At 43.7% G+C, this 18,116-nt stretch overlaps 1 protein-coding gene across 6 annotated transcripts in view; it reads right to left on the bottom strand.

Moving 5' to 3' along the window:
• The window catches only part of LOC309337599 (uncharacterized protein), a 72,810-nt gene that overhangs the window by 50,047 nt on the left and 4,647 nt on the right, over positions 1-18,116 (bottom strand). The gene's annotated exons all lie outside the window — the stretch shown is intronic.

The raw sequence follows: 18,116 nt of genomic DNA, 5'->3' as shown, positions 1-18,116 counted from the left end.
AAGCTAGCCTGGCTGTTCCAAGAATTAGAAGCCTTGAATAAATTTTAACACTTGCTGGATCTAGGGATTGGAGGGGTCTCAACACACAGCCTACTTCCTCCACCTGCAAAACTGTAACAATATATTTTCCTAGATTCTGAACCGTTTTGTTGAAAGCAACCCTAACAGTCAATCCTATGTGTGTTCATTTTTATGTCCCATTGTGTTCAGCGGGATTTACTCCCAGGTAAGTGAGCCTGGCGTGCTCTGGTCCATGGGGTCACGAGGAGTCGGACACGACTAAACAACTAAACAACAACAAGTGTGCGTGGATTTCCAGCCTAAATCATAGGGATGGAGCAAGCTGGAATAAATTAGGAGACCCTATCCCAATATGATGTCCTCCAGATGTTGTGAATGCCAGAGTTGGACAATACATTTTGGTGCATGAGATGGAAGGGAACCCAGTCGACACACCCCTCACATTAGTCAACATGGGATACGATTCAGTGATTGAGCTATGCAAGAGTATGGCAGACTATGGTTTATAGGTCACCTCTTACGCCCCCCTTCATATTGTGTTCACTCAACACATGGAGGGAGAAATGGGATCACAGATCCTGGCCCCACCCTCTTTGTATCCAGCCTCCCTTGCAGTGAAGAAGCTGGATCAGAGGTCCACCTGCATATCAAAAAACAACGGATATACAGTTTATGTGTGCAGAGCTGCCTTCACAAAATCCACTGAATTCACAGAGGGTGAGAGGTGGGGCTGATGGAGGTGATCTCATTCCTTCCCCCACCAACATTCATGTATTATTTTTGCTGTATATGTATGGCTTTTTTATTTAAGAAAATATATTATTTGTGTTGCTATAACCCATCCTAGGACTTTATGGTGAATGCTGCATAATAATTCATAGTGGTGATGACAATGTGAATGAAAGTGGCAATTGGGTTTCAGACTACTCTGCCTCTCTGGGCCAGCTCTACCATTAGGCAGAGTGAGGTAACTACCTCAGGCAGTAGATGCTGGGGGGCTGTGGCAGAAGCACCCTGGCTGTTCTGTATTGAAGGACAGAGCTGCATATACCAGACAGCCTGGTCCGTCTCCCCTAGCCCCGCCCCGCCCCACACACTAGCCTGCTGCCTTAGGTGCAATGGAGAGCACTAGCCTAATGTGAGAGATTCAGCTGCCAGTCCAGTGATTCCCCTATGGGGATGCCATCATGTCCTTTACCTCAGGCAGCAAAATGTATTTGGCTGGCCCAATTGTCTCCCACTCGCCTGTGCTCTGTGCTTGCAACCCATTGCCTGAGGTGGTTGCTTCATGTGGCTTCATGGTAGGTTTGCCTCTTAAGAAAGATGGACTGTTGCTGAGGTAGCTGAGCAGCTATGATGACTAAAGCACACACACACACACACACACACACACACACACACACACACACACGTATTCAGATATTTAGAGACAAAAAATGCAGTTTACATTTGTCTCTGGCATACATTTCTCTCCTGGGGAGAATGTCTCAGGCTACAAGGACGGTGGTGCTCTGAATAGCCCCCCCCCCCCCGCTTCTCTGCCAACATAAAACACCATCAGATAACCTCATGTAAGGAAAGGAAGAGAAGCTATTAAAATTAATAAGCAACCAGCTACTACAAGCAGCTGCTTTGTCATTTTACATATTGCCTGGCAAGGAAGAGCAATATTTCCATTCCAGCAATGGTAATAGACCGTCTTCTTTCTTCAACGCAGGAGGGAGAACTGCAAAGCTGCCAGGAGCTCACACCGAGATAGCGGCAGGACAGCAGAAGGGGATTCAACACATCCAGCATCCCTGCTGCCCTGGGCTCCACAATTATCTTTCTTCAGCTATAGGGCCACATTCCATTCTGAGCAACCTTCCAGGGGCCACATGCCAGTGGTGGGTGGGGCCAGAAACAAAAGTAGGGAGGGGGAATGTGAATTTTACCTTTGTACAGTAGTCTAGTGTCTTCCTACTCACATACCGCTCTCTCTGTTTCCCCAATCCAAGCAAGCAAGAAGCATTATTAGAGCTTAATGGCACATACCAGCCAGGCAAAACCATTCACGGCAGGTGCAAAGCAAGGCTGGCGAAGAATGAGGCTCAGGAGAGAGTCCCAAAGGCCAAAGAGAGAGTACAGGAGGGCCAAATTTGGCCCCTGGGCCAGAGGTTCTCCACCAGTGCCCTGTACAGTGTTCCTCTGCATTCATCCACCTGCCCACCAGCTATAGGCAGAAACAGGATGGGAAGCACAGCAGACACAACCTAGTTGGTTGCCCTGGTCCATTTTACAGTACAAGTGAGGATCTGGCAACTCCAAAGCTGCACCTCTCTAAAACAAACAGGTAGAGCTAGACATATAGCACCTCTGCTTGCCATACTTTGCTCATATTAGATGCAGAATGCCCATATGGCATATTTTTATCTCCTGGACCTTGAGTTCAGTTCCAGATGGTAGTCACAGCCAAATGGCTAGTGAAATCGAACTAAAATTAAATACAGAAATTAAACAGTACCTAATAATGTATCTCACCTAGGATTTACAGAGCTGAGCTTGCCTATCAGTTAAGATGGCAGTGTGATATGATGCTTCTCTACTCAGAAGCAAACTTATTTCCAGGAAAATGCTATAGGATTTCAGCTTGAGGTCCTCCTCTGAGGATCATCTGCCACCATCAGTTAGATTGGTGAGCACAAGAAAGAGCCAAGCTCTTTCGTGCCTTGTAGCAACTTTGGAAGACCCTCCCTAGAAAGTCTCGCCAGGCAGCTTCACTACTACGGACTATCTGGGATTATTGTATTTCCCCTTTAATGAACAGCTTGGCTTTATGCCCTTATATGACCTACTGTTTATTGAAACTGTTCATTTTTTAATAAAATCATCTAAGTCAGATATCATGAGTGGGTTGTTTTTTAAAAAATGATTAAAATCCCCCAAATAAGTAAACAAAAGAGTTGCATTGTGTTGGCTGAAAGCAGGGTTGTCGCCTTGCAGCTGCTTTTGGTTGGAAGGCTACTGTTATATGCCATTTAATGCCAAGACAGGCTTCTACATGGTTTAACTAAAGGGTTTAGCCTTTCCCTGTGAGGGATGCAGCAGAGAGACTCCCAGCTTTTTATAACAAATAATATTCTCAGGGTGCTTTGGCAGGCTTAACAGCAAAGAAGACTGGAAGGAAGGACTGAGAAAGTCAGAGAGGATATAATCCCCTGGGATATCGCAAAACAGAAAAGAATGTCGAGCAAAAGAAAGGGGGGGAAGCTAATTATATGTGCCAGCTCTGCCACTGTGTGTGCACACAGCATAGTTCTCTTTAGAAGACGGAGAAAATCCCTTCAACAGCCTGTTGGGGAGCCAAAGCTCCTTGGATAGAGTGTTAGAAGATTCCAACCCTATACAGGGTTGTATTTCTCCTCAGCCCCCACCCGCTTTAATGATAAATGAATTAATAGGTCTTTTTCAGGGACAAAGCTGAAGCAATTCATCTACAAGTGGCTGGGGGGGGGAGGCAGGGGTGTGGGATTTTGCTAGCTGTACAGAATGGGATCACACAAAAAATATTTGTCTGCTTACTTAAGCCATATATGCAAATACACTTGGAGGTAATAAGACGTTTTTGCAGGAGAGAATTGTCTCCTATTGGCTGCACTAAAGGCCATACATACAGGGCTGTATTTTTTTTACCATTTTCAGGTCAGCAAGGAACTCACAGAAAAAGTCATTCCTATGCTAATTCTGGTCAGCTATGCTGCTATAATAACACAGTTCTTCTTCTTTAGGATTCCAGTGTCATTAATATTCCCACAAATGGGAACATGGCTGCCACTTATATGACTGAGGGATAGGCATCATATTTTGAGCTCTGCTTATGTTTCAGTAAAATGACAGCCAGTCTGCTCTAAGTTCCAGAACTGGCTGGTGTGATCAGTGAAGTCACTATTTAATCTACGCGACTGGTTATTGCCATTTATTGTGAAGGATGTCCCAGGGGGAAAATATACAAGCTCTTGCATAAGAATGTAAGATCTCTGCTGGATCAAACCAAAAGATCTAGTTTAGCATCCTGTTTCCCACAGAGTCCAACTACAGGAACCCCACAGGTAGGTCATGATTCATATAAAACATTTATCCTATTCTCAGCTTTGCACCAAATGCCAGACCAAAAGAATAGGGAGCTATCATTTCTGTGTTCCCTGGGGGAAGTGCACCACGTGAGTGACCCACTGGCCGACACTAAAGTTTTCTCGTTGGAAGTGGAAGCAAGCCAGATGTACCTGGACTCAACACATAACTCATACACAACTCTAAGTCAAACCATGGCTTAGCATGAATGAGCAGGTTTCCAGACTGAAGATTGTGACTGCCGTGCTCCTCCCCATGTCTTGCTGCACTATGGTTTAGCTGTGTGTTACATCTGAACCCAATCTTGTGTTTTGTCTTCCTCCACACAAGTGCTAAACAAATAATTAAAAAATAACATGGTTACAGCTCATGGTTTGTCTGGAGTGAGGCAAACCATAGCCCTGGGTCTGGCAACAACACACCAAACGTGGCTTAGCCTCAGGTAGTGTGGCTGCAGCAGGGTCAGCAGGGAAGCACGGGGTAAAGATCTTCACTCAAACTAAGCCATCATTTGTATTAGTGGCATGTGCAAACTTGGTCATTTTGTTTAGCTTAACTATTGTGTATGTGAACATGTCACCCCCGATTTAAATCTGAGCTTACACATAAATACACTGACTTGGCTTTCACCAACTACTACTTCTCAATCCCATTCCACCTCACACTGTAGCACGAAGTTACAAAGACGGACCTACCATAAAATATTATTTGTTTACATAGTACCATCAGTGTCAGTGATACTTTACAGCAGGCTTCATCAAACTCAGCCCTCCAGATGTTTTGAGACTACAATTCCCATCATCCCTGACCACTGGGTCCTGCTAGCTAGGGATTCATGGGAGTTGTAGGCCAAAAACATCTGGGGGGCTGAGTTTGAGGAAGCCTGCTTTACAGAGTACAAAATGGCAGGTCCCTGCCTCAAGGAGCATACTATCTAAAATTTGGCACATGACATGGACACAACAGAAGAAGGGGAAGGAATGAGAGGCAGAAGTAAATACATCTAGCCATTTCACGTGCACATTCTTACTTTTATAGTTAGAGGCTGAAGATTATTGTAAGAATTGCTGAGATGGGGGATGTGAAGCAATGTTTCTTAACCACAAAGGAAATGCTAAATTGTGCTTATTGTTATTAACGATTCATCCAATACAGCAAAAAAGAAAAGAAAAATGAAATGAAATGAAATGAGAAATCAGCACTTCAAAGTCCCTTCGGTTTCAACGAAAGGCTCAATGGGGCTTAAATGTGCTAGATTGTGCCCTTAGTACACAGACCTCCTTCCTTTCTGCTCCCAGTGACTGTTTCTGCCCCAAGGGTGAGCTGCTCAAACTGTTTCTCAACCCATCAACTCCAAGTTGGTCCAGGCAGACTGCATTGTTATACGTCCTCGTGTGCTCATAACAGCATTAATGTGTTTTAATAGCAAACATCTCTGGTTTCCAAGTCACCTTGGCTCTAAATGAGTCAGATAGAAGCTACCTGCCAGGACTGAAAGCCCATGTTGTTATTTCAGCTGTGACTCGAAGATAAGGCAGGTGGTAAACAGATCTCACTGGACAGCAGATTTGTTTGGAAAAATACATGTGCTTGTTCTTTTCGAAATTTTCAAGAGAGCTTACCTTGCCCTTTTGACAACCTTTGTTCATCTCTGCACTCCCTTCTCCCTCCCTCCCTTCTCTTCTTCTTCTAAGCCAGTCAGCAGCAGCACAGTAGTTCCAAGTTTTTATTCCCAAAACTATGTTCTCCATGCTTTGGGACTATGTGCTCATCAATTGCAGGTGTCCTTATAGCCAGGTGCATTCTCTGGGTACAAAGGGAAGTGGGGCCAGTTGCCCCAGGCTGTCAAATTAGTGCTTGACAAACTATTTACAAGAAAGGATTGATTCCTCCACTGAGCGTAGTGCTTCTAAGTTTTTCTGCAGACGGATCACAATTTCCACAAATGCGTCAGCTTTTTCTTTCTTCAAAAATTGCTTCTTTGGATGTTTCAGTTGCACATGATTGGGCCTGGCTCAGAAGTACTGGACATGGCAAGACTGGCTGCCGCTGAGGAGTTCAAGCTGCTGGGATTTGCAAGTTTTGCCCGGATAGGGGACTCTGGACATACAGGCTAAACTGGCACATAAAAAGCCACTGATCTAGGCAATCTAAAGAGAAACAATGAAATATGAGGTAGCATGGCTTGCAAATGGATGTCCTACTTTCTGAACACAGAATATAGCTGAGGCCTTATGCCACGAAATACTCCATTATTTATGCAACATCATCTTAAAGCAGGAATGGGCAGCTTGTAGCCTTCCAAATTCTCTTGGACTCCAACTCCTATCAGCCCCAGCCAGCAGGGATGATGGGAGCTGTTGTTTCTCTCATCCTTGTCTTAAAGATATCCATCTCTTCTTGGGACATCAACACCCAGTGTAAACCTGTTCCAGTGGATGGAAGGCAAGAATTTTATTGGCTGGCATCTCAGCCAAGCCTGTAAAACTACACCAATCCGAAACCACTCAGGAGTTGGCAAATACCTATTCCTCAAAATGATGAATGACTTAGGTGAGGAGGGTGGGGGTGGGGGGAAAGAGATGTTACCTATTCTAGGACTCTAAATAAATTATTTAAACATGCAACCTGTTTATATCCTCTCCATATGAAAAATTAATGCACCACAGGCTCTTTTGTGTTTTCATGGTAAAATAAATCTATTTAGAAACTTTCCCCTCTTGAGGAACAAAAGAAAAGGGCTTTCTATTGCCAGTGTCAGAATTTCAACTATCAATCGTCCCCCTGTGCGGAAAGGGGACAGCTCTATTAATGAGTAGCCAGGTATTAACATAACAGAGCAGCCCCATTAATCTCCTGAGCACTGTAAGGTGCTGACAAAAATAAGCTGAAGCAAAGCTTTGTTGCTTTACTTTTTAATGGGGAAATGAAAGAGCAATTGCACCACCTCTGCTTCACAGCAGCTGAAGCCTGCCATAGATCCACACCAATGTGACTGAAAAAGCTGGCTGGGTGTTTGAGCTCAAGAGGTGAAAATTAAACATGTAATGGCCCCTTCAGGTATCCACCCTTCAGCAAAGCAACAGCGAAAGATCTGCTTGTTAACCGGTTGGTAATACTCTGCTGAATAGCCACTTTGACTTTGTCCACCCATTCATAAACTTCTGCAGGTGACATTCTAGTATACACTCATTCTACTGGTAGCAGACAGAAAATGCACCAGAAGAAGCTGTTGTGCATTGTGAGAAGGTCAAGGCTTGGTCACACTCATGCATGTATATCACTTGCTTCAACACTTGGCGGCTCACAACTAGTACATAAAGTCAGCCTACACAGAAATGTTGTTCTGTGACAGCTCATTCATATGTCTGACATTTATTTGTTAATTGCCAAGACCAAACCAGATGCCTTTGGCCAATGACCAAGGAACACCCTCATTTCCATCATTTACTGGTACAATAAGTATTTCCGACATTGATGTCAGAGCTTTCCATAAATAGAGATTCAGAATACAAGACACATCCATTTATTTTGTATCACATGCATGTTTGCAAAAATTCTCCTCCTTTACCAGAAGGCTCTTGACCCCATGCTCCCTTCTGCAGAAATCACAGCCAGCTCTTGCTTTCATGAGCTGGGCCCCTTGGTCCTATGGAATGGAATAAGCTAGAGTGGCATGAGCTGTAGGTTGGTCTTAGGCAAGATTCAAGTACAGTGGTACCTTGGTTCTCAAACTTAATCCGTTCCGGAAATCCGTTCCAAAACCAAAGCATTCCAAAACCAAGGTGCGCTGCTTTCCCATACAAAAATAATAAGAATAAGAATTCATTATTTATACCCCCACCCATCTGGCTGGGTTTCCCCAGCCACTCTGGGCGGCTTCCAACAAAATATTAAAAATACATTAAAACATCAGTCATTAAAAACTTCCCTAAACAGGGTTGCCTTCAGATGTCTTCTAAAAGTCATAGTTGTTTATTTCCTTGACATCTGATGGGAGGGCGTTCCACAGGGCAGGCACCACTACTGAGAAGGCCCTCTGCCTGGTTCCCTGTAACTTCGTAATGCAAAATGGATTAATCCGTTCCAGACTTTTAAAAACAACCCCTAAAACAGCAATTTAACAGGAATTTTACTATCTAATGATCCATAAAATGAAAGCAATAAACAATGTACTGCAGTCGCTCAATCAATCAATCAGTCAATCAGTAGCTGAACTGGGTTCCACACAGTCACAAAAAAGAGCCGCAAAAACAAAAACGCAAAATAAATAGCAAAAACAGATAGACCTCAGTGTTAACATTCAAAACAGAAGTGTGGCACTCAAAACGGACACGTAACACTCAAAACAGAGCATCTTCGGCTTCCGAAAAAGGTTCGCAAACCAGAACACTAACTTCCAGGTTTGCAGTGTTTGGATTCCAAGTTGTTTGAGTACCAAGGTGTCTGAGAACCAAGGTACCGCTTGGTCCTACCAGGAGTGCCATGACTTCTTCTAGCACCATGAGGCTCCCCTCTTCTCCCCCTGCAACCTCCTTTACTTAGGGGGGGGGGTCAGGAGAACCCCCAGAACAGCACACATGGGAGGAAAGGGGAGAACATTCCATCAGGCAAGCAGAAATGCTTCCACTGACAGAACATTTGACAGCATGACGTTGAATTCCTATGCATATGTCCTGTTTTACAGACCAGGGCTGTCTGGTCCAAGCCTGGTTTAAAGATTTTTTTAAAAAACCAAATAAAGGAGACCAGCAGGAAACTTAAATTGGGCCACCAGCCATGAGCAGGGACACGATTACCTGGTCACGGCCTTCCCTTGTGTTTCTATTTAAATTTTGGCAATTATTTCTAAAATTGTATATAAATTACCAATTATGCAAATTGATGCCTTTGCTCGGCCTCTCTTTTTTTGGTGAGACGTAAGCAGCCACGCTCATTAGCAACAACTCTGTACTGTTACTGTAGCTGAAGTGCCAGCCTTAGTCCTGGAAAGTATGGCAAAACCTACTGGGCATGGGCCTAGGCTGCCAGGAAATGGAGGTCACCAACATGGCACCTGCGGGCACATGTATTGCCGCAGGGGTCTTCCCTAGCATTCATAGGGTCCCCTCCCCTCTCTAAAATTAAACTTGAAAGAAGCATTCCATTGTAGCCAGTAGAATAGGTTGTGAGGTGCTGGTACCCGTGACTGTTTCCAAATGTGCCCATGGATTCAAAAAGGTTGGTGGTCCTATCTGCTTTCCCTTACAATAAGCAATATCCGTCCTCCATGCTGCCTGTGTGCCAGAGAAGCCCAATGGGTGCAGCACAATGTCCTTTATTTAAAAAGAACTACTTTGCTGGATCAGACAAATATCACCCTAGCCAAGCCAACAGTGGCTTCCTGGATACATCTAGTTGATCAGAAGAAGGGCATGCAGGCAATAACTATATTATATACCTTTACTTGCCCTCCGCTTCACTATTCAGAAGTATACAAGGAGTTTCCATTTAGCTATTAGTGCTAATAGCAATGGATTGACCTCTCTTCAGAGAGTTTACCCGTCTCTTCTAAAAAGCCATTTAAGAGCCAAAGTGCATGTTACACACAAACAAGCACAATAGAACTCCAATGGCTATTGGAAAAGAGCTTTGGGAAGGGTCAATTTGTAGCAGAGAAACAGTGCCAGAGAGAGAACACGTAATCTACCTTCTGCTTCTCTCTCTCCCATTCCCTTCTTCCCACTGTGGAGTGGGAGGCATGTTCTGCATGTAATGCGTACTTTGGCATTAAACTACTGGGCATCATCACATCATCTTGTAGCAGTGAATTTTCTCTGCTAGTTCTGCACTGCACTGGCATCACCAGAGCCACACTAAAGGCTGTGGGATAAATCAGCTTCATACAACCAGCATGCTTAACTCTAATCAATGCATGAAGGGGTTAAGACCATAGAATAAGCTGTCCTACCAGGCTTAGCTAAGTCACGCCCCCTCACCTTGGGAGGAAGGTCACCAAAGTCTTTGTTCTTTCTTTTTTCCAGCATGTGAACCCTACCAGGAAGGAGATCTGAGCTGGTTGTCCCAAGCCCAGAACACATGACTCAAGCAAGCCATATTCATGTTTCTATATAAGTAATTTAGAAACATTTACCACTTTTGAAACTAAGTTAAATTGCCTGTCTTTTCTTGCTGCTTTATGGAAAAGCACATGAATCTGACCTTCAAAGAGTTTGTAAGTAAACCATTTTAAACTTGCCAAATGGGTGGTCTCTTTTGGTGCTAAGGAGAAGTGGGGAGCTTTGGAAGCAACTTAGAAGGGGAGCTATTCTCACATTTCCTCTATTTCTCATCCTATGGGCTCTCTTAGTAGCTCCATGTACTCAGATTCCCTCTCTACAGTGATGGGGAACTTCAGGCCCAGGCCCCAAATGCATCCCTCCAGGCTGCTTTATCTGGTCCTCAGTATTCTCCACAGACCCTGCCTCCTCCCCAGGCCACACACCTCTCTAGCCCTGCTCCCCTACCCCCTCCAGTCCTTTTGCTTGAGCAAGTCCTTGAATTACGCCTACCATCCTGTCATGTACTTGAAGTCATTGAGAGGGTAACAGCAGGAGGGGGCTAATTCTGGAGTTGACAGTATTTAGGCTTCCTTATGGATGGAAAAGGAAACCACGTTCCCTCTCTGGCCAAGTACACCACATACATTTAAAGCGTACAAACACACGCACACACACGAATCCTGGGAAGTGTATTTTGTTTTTGTTTTTTTTAATAATAATTTTTATTGGGTTTTCACATTTTTTAGAGACAAACACACGTTACAAAACACAGACACAAAAGTTACAACAAAAACAAAACAAATATCATCACAACACCTTATTTTCTTAACCTTGTTCCCCGGACTCCCCCCCACCCCCTCTTCATACATCCCTATTCCCATAATTCGTTCAGCAAATTTTAGTTTCTTCTTCTTAACCTATAATTGATTTTTTTAAATAAATCTCTTCATAATTAGCCCGATTTCTCTTGTCCCCAGTTCTTATAAACATTTAAATTTTTCCCTAAGGTCGGCGTAGATTCCCTTCCCTCGATTTCCCATTTTTAAATATAGACCCTATTCACCCAACCCAAAATTTATCATCGTTCTTACCCTTCTGTAACTAAATAGCAATAATAAAGATATTTCCCCCTCCCCCCTTCCCAGGTTCTGATCCCTTTTCAAATAAAAATCAACCATCATTTTCAGCCCGGATTCCTCACGTCGAGAGCCTTTAAGTCCCTTTCAGTTCCTCTCCGTCGATTCTGTTGGAAGTCTCTTATATCGGTCCTTGAATCTCGAAAGAATCCATTCTCCATCACTCCAATTTTTCTTCCCTCATAGATGCTTGATAGGAACTGTTGCCAAAGGTCAACCAGTCTTTCATAATCAAAAGGATAGCCCCAATCATATTTCTTATATCCTTCAAGTTCCTGTGTTGCAGATACTTCAGGGGCCCCCTCCTTCATCCTTAACATCTTTTGCAGTGTTGTAATCCAGATAATCCAATAGTCTTTTCCCTTGCGTTCCACCATTATGGACTTTTTGTTGGTATATTTCAATTGTTCTTTCTCCTCTCCTTGCTCTCTTTCCTCCAATTCTTGATGTATCTTTTCTGTTTCGGCTGCAGATTCCTTTCCTGTCAGTTCCTTCATGCTTTCAGCAGAGTTGCTTGTTCCTGAAGTCAAGGTCATTAATTGTTTGTTCATACTCAGACTCTGCTCTTGCAGTATTCCCACAAGATAAAACATCCTGTTTATCTCTGCCTGTAGTTTTCCATCTGCCGCCATTGTAGTAGCTTTGGAATCCCCCTAGAGGGATTCTGGTTACTTTGTAAACTTTTTCCAACAGTCCAAATCTTTTTTATTTCTTTCTATCGAGTCTCCAACCACTTTGTTACAATTTAACTTTTAGTTCAGAGAGATATCAGTTAACAAATTTTCAATCTGTCCATTTAACAGTTCTTTTGACAGCTTGTTTTTCTGCACCAGACTTAAACACGGGATTCTCCCTGGTCCCGGGGGGAGGGGGGGTTTCGCAAAAAAAAAAAGAAAAAAAAAGAGAAAAAAAAAGGTTTTCTCCTCACTCTCCAGCACAACACTTCCTTTGTTAAATCGTGGAAGAAGTTTCTTTTATAATGTATAAGTGTATCTTTTCCGCCTTAGTTCTCTGAGCTTTGCTTTAAAATTGTCCGTAGTTAGGGGGGGTGCGGACTCCCTTTTAGCACACCCTCCGATCGTCTCCAATTCAAAGGAAAAATTTCTTAAAGCCAAATTCCATTTACTCACGGGTTAATTCTTTCAGTCCAAATTTCCAGGGAGAAAGTCAGCGCTCTCCGGTCGTGGCTCGCGGCTCCGCTCCACCGAGGTGTCGATCGACTCTCAGCGCCACACCGCCCTCCGTACCCTTTTTCGAGGGTCAGGGGGGGGTGCTTAAGGCGCCCACCGAGTCTTCCCGTCCGCAGGCTTCAGCGCCTGCGGTTTCTAAGGGTCCCCGCGTCGCCGGCGCGGCAAGACCCGTCCTCGATGAAGCCGATTCCCTCCGCAGCTCGGAGGAAATCCGCCATTTCCAGATCGCGCTAACCCGGAAGTCCGGGAAGTGTATTTTGTTAAGGGTGCGAGCAGGGCTGGCCAACACATGAAGCAAGGTGAGGCGAATGCCTCAGGCAGCTAGATCCACAGGCATGGCAGAGCTGGCTTCCAAGGAATGCATCGCCCACTGCTGCCGCCACGGTAGCAGTGACAGCTGCAGCACAGTCACTGGAGGCCAGATCTGCCCACCTTCATAGGCTGCCTCTACAGCATCCTGTTGGCAGATAAGAGGTGCTGTTGGTCTCCTCCTACCTTTGCTCCTGATGTAGACCTTCGCTTACCCCCCTTCTTCCAGGGTGGGGTGGGGGGCACCATTTTGTGGTTCACCTCAGTTGCCAAAATGTCTTTGGGACATTTCCCTGGGTGCTGGGAATTGAAGCTCCATGAAGGGTGAACTATAGTTCCCAGGATTCTTTGGCATGGAAAATGTGCTTTAAATGTATGGTGTGTATGCAGCATCTATCCACAACTCTATGAGGCCTTGTAGCAAAAAGGAGAACATTCAGCCTCTAAGATGAGGTTTCTGAATTGATATATGAGCAAGAGCCTCTCTCTGTGTGTGTCTCTCTGACACACACACACACACACACACACTTCCCCCTTGTGTCTCTCTCTGTCTCCCAAGGCCCTCTGCTTCCCCCCTCGTTACTTATTTATTGCATTTAGAAACATTTTCAGCTGACTCTGCACTTGCCGCTTTGGTACACCTTGTCCTCTACGATGCTTCTCATACATTTTAAAGACAATTTTATTAAAAAATAATAATAAAGCAGGTGAGTTAAATAATACCCTGTCCAGTCTTGGACTCAGAAAAGGGAGATTTAGGTGAGATGCAAGCTCTGGCCTATGAGGGAAGGTGACTGAGAAATTCTTGCTTTCTTCAATGGCATCTATTATGGATCATCAGATAAAAGTGTAAATTTGGCAGAAGGCAGGCAAAAAAAGAGGGGATGGGAGGGGGGAAGCCCCTTCAATTAGGTTACTATTTAAGTTTTATGAACCTTTCACCCCTGGCTAGGACAAGAGGCTAGGGTGATGAGTGAGCCTGTCATTGTTCATTTAATATCCTCATATACTTAGGTGTTATTAGTTTGCTCTGTGACCCTCATCAAGTAAGGGATGAAACCTGATGTAAACACCATGGCAGTCGGCCTCTATGAAATGTGCTTAGAAAAAGACTTCTTCCGGCTGAGAGGCAGACACTCTAACAGAGCAGTCCAAAGGAATTAGGAGTTTCTTCCGCCTTCGACTTTCTACTAAGTCCAAAGCCCTGCTGGGGTTGCACAAGCACACTGGAGAAGGAAGGGGAAGGCGGCATTTCTCCACTTTCTTTCTTCTTTTAAGAAGCAAGAAAGCATAAGAAGAGACTTACTGGATCAGACCAAAGGTCCATCTAGTTCTGCTGGTTGGCCATGGGAGGCCTGTGAGCAACATCACTCTTCCTGCTTGTGATTCCTAGCAACTGGTATTCAGAAGCAGCTTGCTTCCAACAGAGTAGCCACTGAGAGCCTTTATTCTCCAAGGATTTTGTCTAATCCTTTTAAAGGCATCCAAGTAAGCCTGGATATGGAGGTGGGTTTCCAGGAAGTTGTGTTTCCCTCACCTCAAGATTTCTCTTCCCATTGATCCCAATGGGAGGGAAAATCAGTAGGCCATCTCCATTTCAGAAGCATGTTAGAGGAATGGCAGGGCTCTGAATCTGGCAGATCCATAGCTGCACCTGATCCTCTGAGACATAGTGCAGGAAGGAACACCTCCTTTTTGTCCTTTTTTTAAAAAAATGATATTTATTAAAATTTCAAGAATTACAAAAAGAGAAAATGAACACACCACGTTAAACAAAAACCAAGCAACACACCACAATATATAAAATTAAAAAGGGGAAAAAACAGAAAAATAAAACCCATTAAGCAAGAACAAAATTAGAAAAAAAGCATCAAATCTGCTTTCTGTTCTTTCATTAGCTTGTTTCCTTGACCTCTTCACACCTCCCTTTTTTGTATTCTAGGTCGATTGTCTATTTCAGCAAATCCTTTCCCTCTTTTAAAATTTTTGTCCTGTAAATTGTCTTAATATAATGTAATTTTACTTTTCCTCCTTTCACCAATTAACAGTTATTCCCAAATCCTTTATATCCTTCCTGCTAAAATCATATAATATTATTCCAACATCCTTCTAACAAATATTAATTTTACAATCTTTCTGTAGATAGTCTTTAAATTTCCTCCAGTCTTCCTCCACCGACTCTTCTCCCTGGTCTCGGATTCTGCCAGTCATTTCCGCCAATTCCATATAGTCCATCACCTTCATCTGCCATTCTTCCCGGGTGGGTAGATCTTGTGTCTTCCAGTACTTTGCAATGAGTATTCTTGCTGCTGTTGTGGCATACATAAAGAAAGTTCTGTCCTTCTTTGGCACCAATTGGCCGACCATGCCCAGGAGAAAGGCCTCTGGTTTCTTCAGAAAGGTATATTTAAATACCTTTTTCATTTCATTATAGATCATCTCCCAGAAGGTCTTAATCCCAAGGAACACCTCCTTTTTGTCATCTCCACAGAGATTACCATGGCTGCAAGGCATTATCCATGGAGCCGGAAATCTGCAAAATCCCATGGTTCCTAGGGAAATTCACCAGGAAACAGAGGATTGAATCCTAAAGCTAGCTAATTTCCCCCCTGGTCATTAAGTGTCAGGCTCATGACGCTTTGTTGACAGGTGAGAATTTGACACTTATTATTTACATTTACACCCCAATCCCTTTCCCCCCCAAAGAGCAGCATCTATGGTTCCCCGTTTTATGAGCTCAGCAACCCTGTGAGATAGGGTAGCTATATCATTTGCTGAAATCCCCTCTTCTACACAACTTCTTAAGATGCGTAAACCCTGTTCTCTTTTGCATCTGGTTGAGAGATAGTGGCTACCCTAGAGGTGTAAATTTTTTGGAAAAACTGAAGCCATAGGACATGTTTGCCCCATCACAATTTCCAGAAAATAAATGGAAAAATGGAGGGAGGAAAAATACACATGTTACTTAGGATTCTCTTATCAGTTATAAACTTACATTTACTATGTCAAGAACATAAAATATTTTATGTATAACTTAGTTAGCAAACAGTAAAATTTTATGTGCTGTAATTTAAAACTAAAAATGCTTTCAGTTTTATTCAAACCATAATTACAAATATGCCCAATGTTAGAAATGGAGCAGCAAGCTGCTGCCCCATAAGGTGCCAAATATACCTTGTTTTTTTTCCAGTTGGGAAAAACACAGAGGATAAATATAGCAGTAAAGAAAGAAATCCTTTTTTATTTGGGCTCAGAAAACGTCTAAACCACCAGTTTTATCAAGGAACGGGGCTGGGAGAAACCAATACTGTACAACCTCGACCCCCTTGCAATTCCATGATGGAAAAGTTGGCATGGCTACATATACCATAAGCAACCATTCCTCTTTCAAAGTTTTTCAAACTCTCTTAAAAAAAATGATGTGTCTGCAGACCTGTCACCCTCCAGATGCAGTTGGACTCCAACTCCCATCAGTCCCTGACTGCACAGCCAATACTCAGGGATAATGGAAGTTGTAGTCCAGCAACAACTGGAAGACACCAGATTGGGAAAGGTTTTCTGCTTGCTCTGCTCCTTTCCCAGGGAAAACATGCTCTTTCGGAACAAGCGGCAATCCACAAGAAAGAAAAAAAACTGTTCTTTGCTCCGACTGAGCGCTAAGGAGTGGTTTTCCCTGGGGGGTGGGGGTGGGAAGCAGCAGCAAGAGGAAGTGCGGATTGGCTTTTATACTAGGCTGGACTCCTCAGTTACCTCTTGGCATCACAATATTGCAACTCTGTGGACAGGAGACAAAGTCAGAGAAACAAGGAGTGTTGCCATTTGTAATGATGAAACAGGACTTCATAAATAAAACCTGTTAGGAGTAAAGAGAAACAAGTGACAAACGGCTCTTGGTAATAGGAAATCCTTACAGATGAAAAGTCGTAAGCAACAGCAGGAGGAGGAGGTAGTCGGGCTTCTTGGCTGGAATATAAGTCCTACCAAGAGAAGGAAGTGAGGATGTGCAGTCTCAATGAAACCATGATTGAGGAAGGAAAGGATAACACTTTTCAAATAAAAAGCTGTCATAATGAAGATGGAAAATGGCTGTGTGGCCGAGCAAAGAACAAGAAGGAATTGATTTAAGTTGTGGTGGTGTGGTCAATTTAGATTAAATATTAGGGTTGAGAACAAACTTTCAAACTGCCGGAAACTGTTGAACAAGCTATCTAGGGGAGTTGCAGAATTCATGTCCTCTGAAAGTTGTAAAGGCAAAGTTCTCATCCATATCCCAAAAATGGAATCGAAGCCAGAGGGCACAGCAGCCAGGGACCTATAGTCATGAAATGAATTGGGGTGTGGGTGTCAAATTAGAGCACAACACATATAGAGCTGTAGGGGTATGATTGTAAAGATTGCTGAGATACTATAGCCCTGTGCCAAGTGGAGGTTGGTCCATTGGAATGAATGGCGCCTTGCCCCAGGACATCAGACATTCCCACAAATATATGAGAAGAGGCCACAAACAATGGGTATTTTTTAATTCCCCATGAGGCTGCAAATAGAGACGCTGTTGACATGTAATGGGAAGCCAAACCAGGGCTTAGCTCTGTGTAATACAGTGGCAGCAGGACTGAGGAAGAAGTGGCCACAATTTCTGCTCTATGTTCATGCTAAGCAATAATTTGGTTTAGAGTTATGTGCAAAGCATCATAAACTTTATGTAGTGCCATCATGTTCTAGGAGCATCCCTCACCTTGGTGTGTGAGCTCCTGAATTCCCAGACAAACCCATAATCTGGGGGAGAAAGGAAGGCACTCTTCCTGGGAATGGTGGCGTATATACCCTGCTTGGAGAAGGTAGCAAGTTCAAGTCCTGGTCTCTCTAATTAAAAATATTGTAGCAGACACAACAGGAAAGGCAAATAAATGTCCACGGAGCACCTTAAAAATAAGAGTAGAGTAGGGACAGCCTTCTTGAAGCATACACGGTGGAAGGAAGGAGCAAAGTAGAGCACTGAATCAAAACTCACCACTACAGCTGCCAAATGCATTACATCCAAGCTGGGTGAAAAAGCAAACACCTTACATATCAATTTGCATCCATTTCTGTACAAAGCCTTAGAGCATTTCCAGACTGTTGCTATTTTGGGGTGGAAGTCCACCACATACCAGCAAATTCAGGATGAGAAATTATATTTGATTGTAAGGCCTTGTGCAATAAACCCAACTCCCAAAACAGCCAGTCTATTTGCAATAAGGAAAGTGATGGGGAAACGCCCTGGAAAGTGTGGGACAACACTCACTTTGATGCAAGGTCATCTAACCTTG

Source organism: Podarcis erhardii (assembly GCF_964252035.2).
Source record: "Podarcis erhardii genome assembly, chromosome: 3".
Classification (NCBI taxonomy): Eukaryota; Metazoa; Chordata; class Lepidosauria; order Squamata; family Lacertidae; genus Podarcis; species Podarcis erhardii.
The sequence above is the reverse complement of the archived record's forward strand: the minus strand, read 5'-3'. Positions and strand labels throughout refer to the sequence as shown.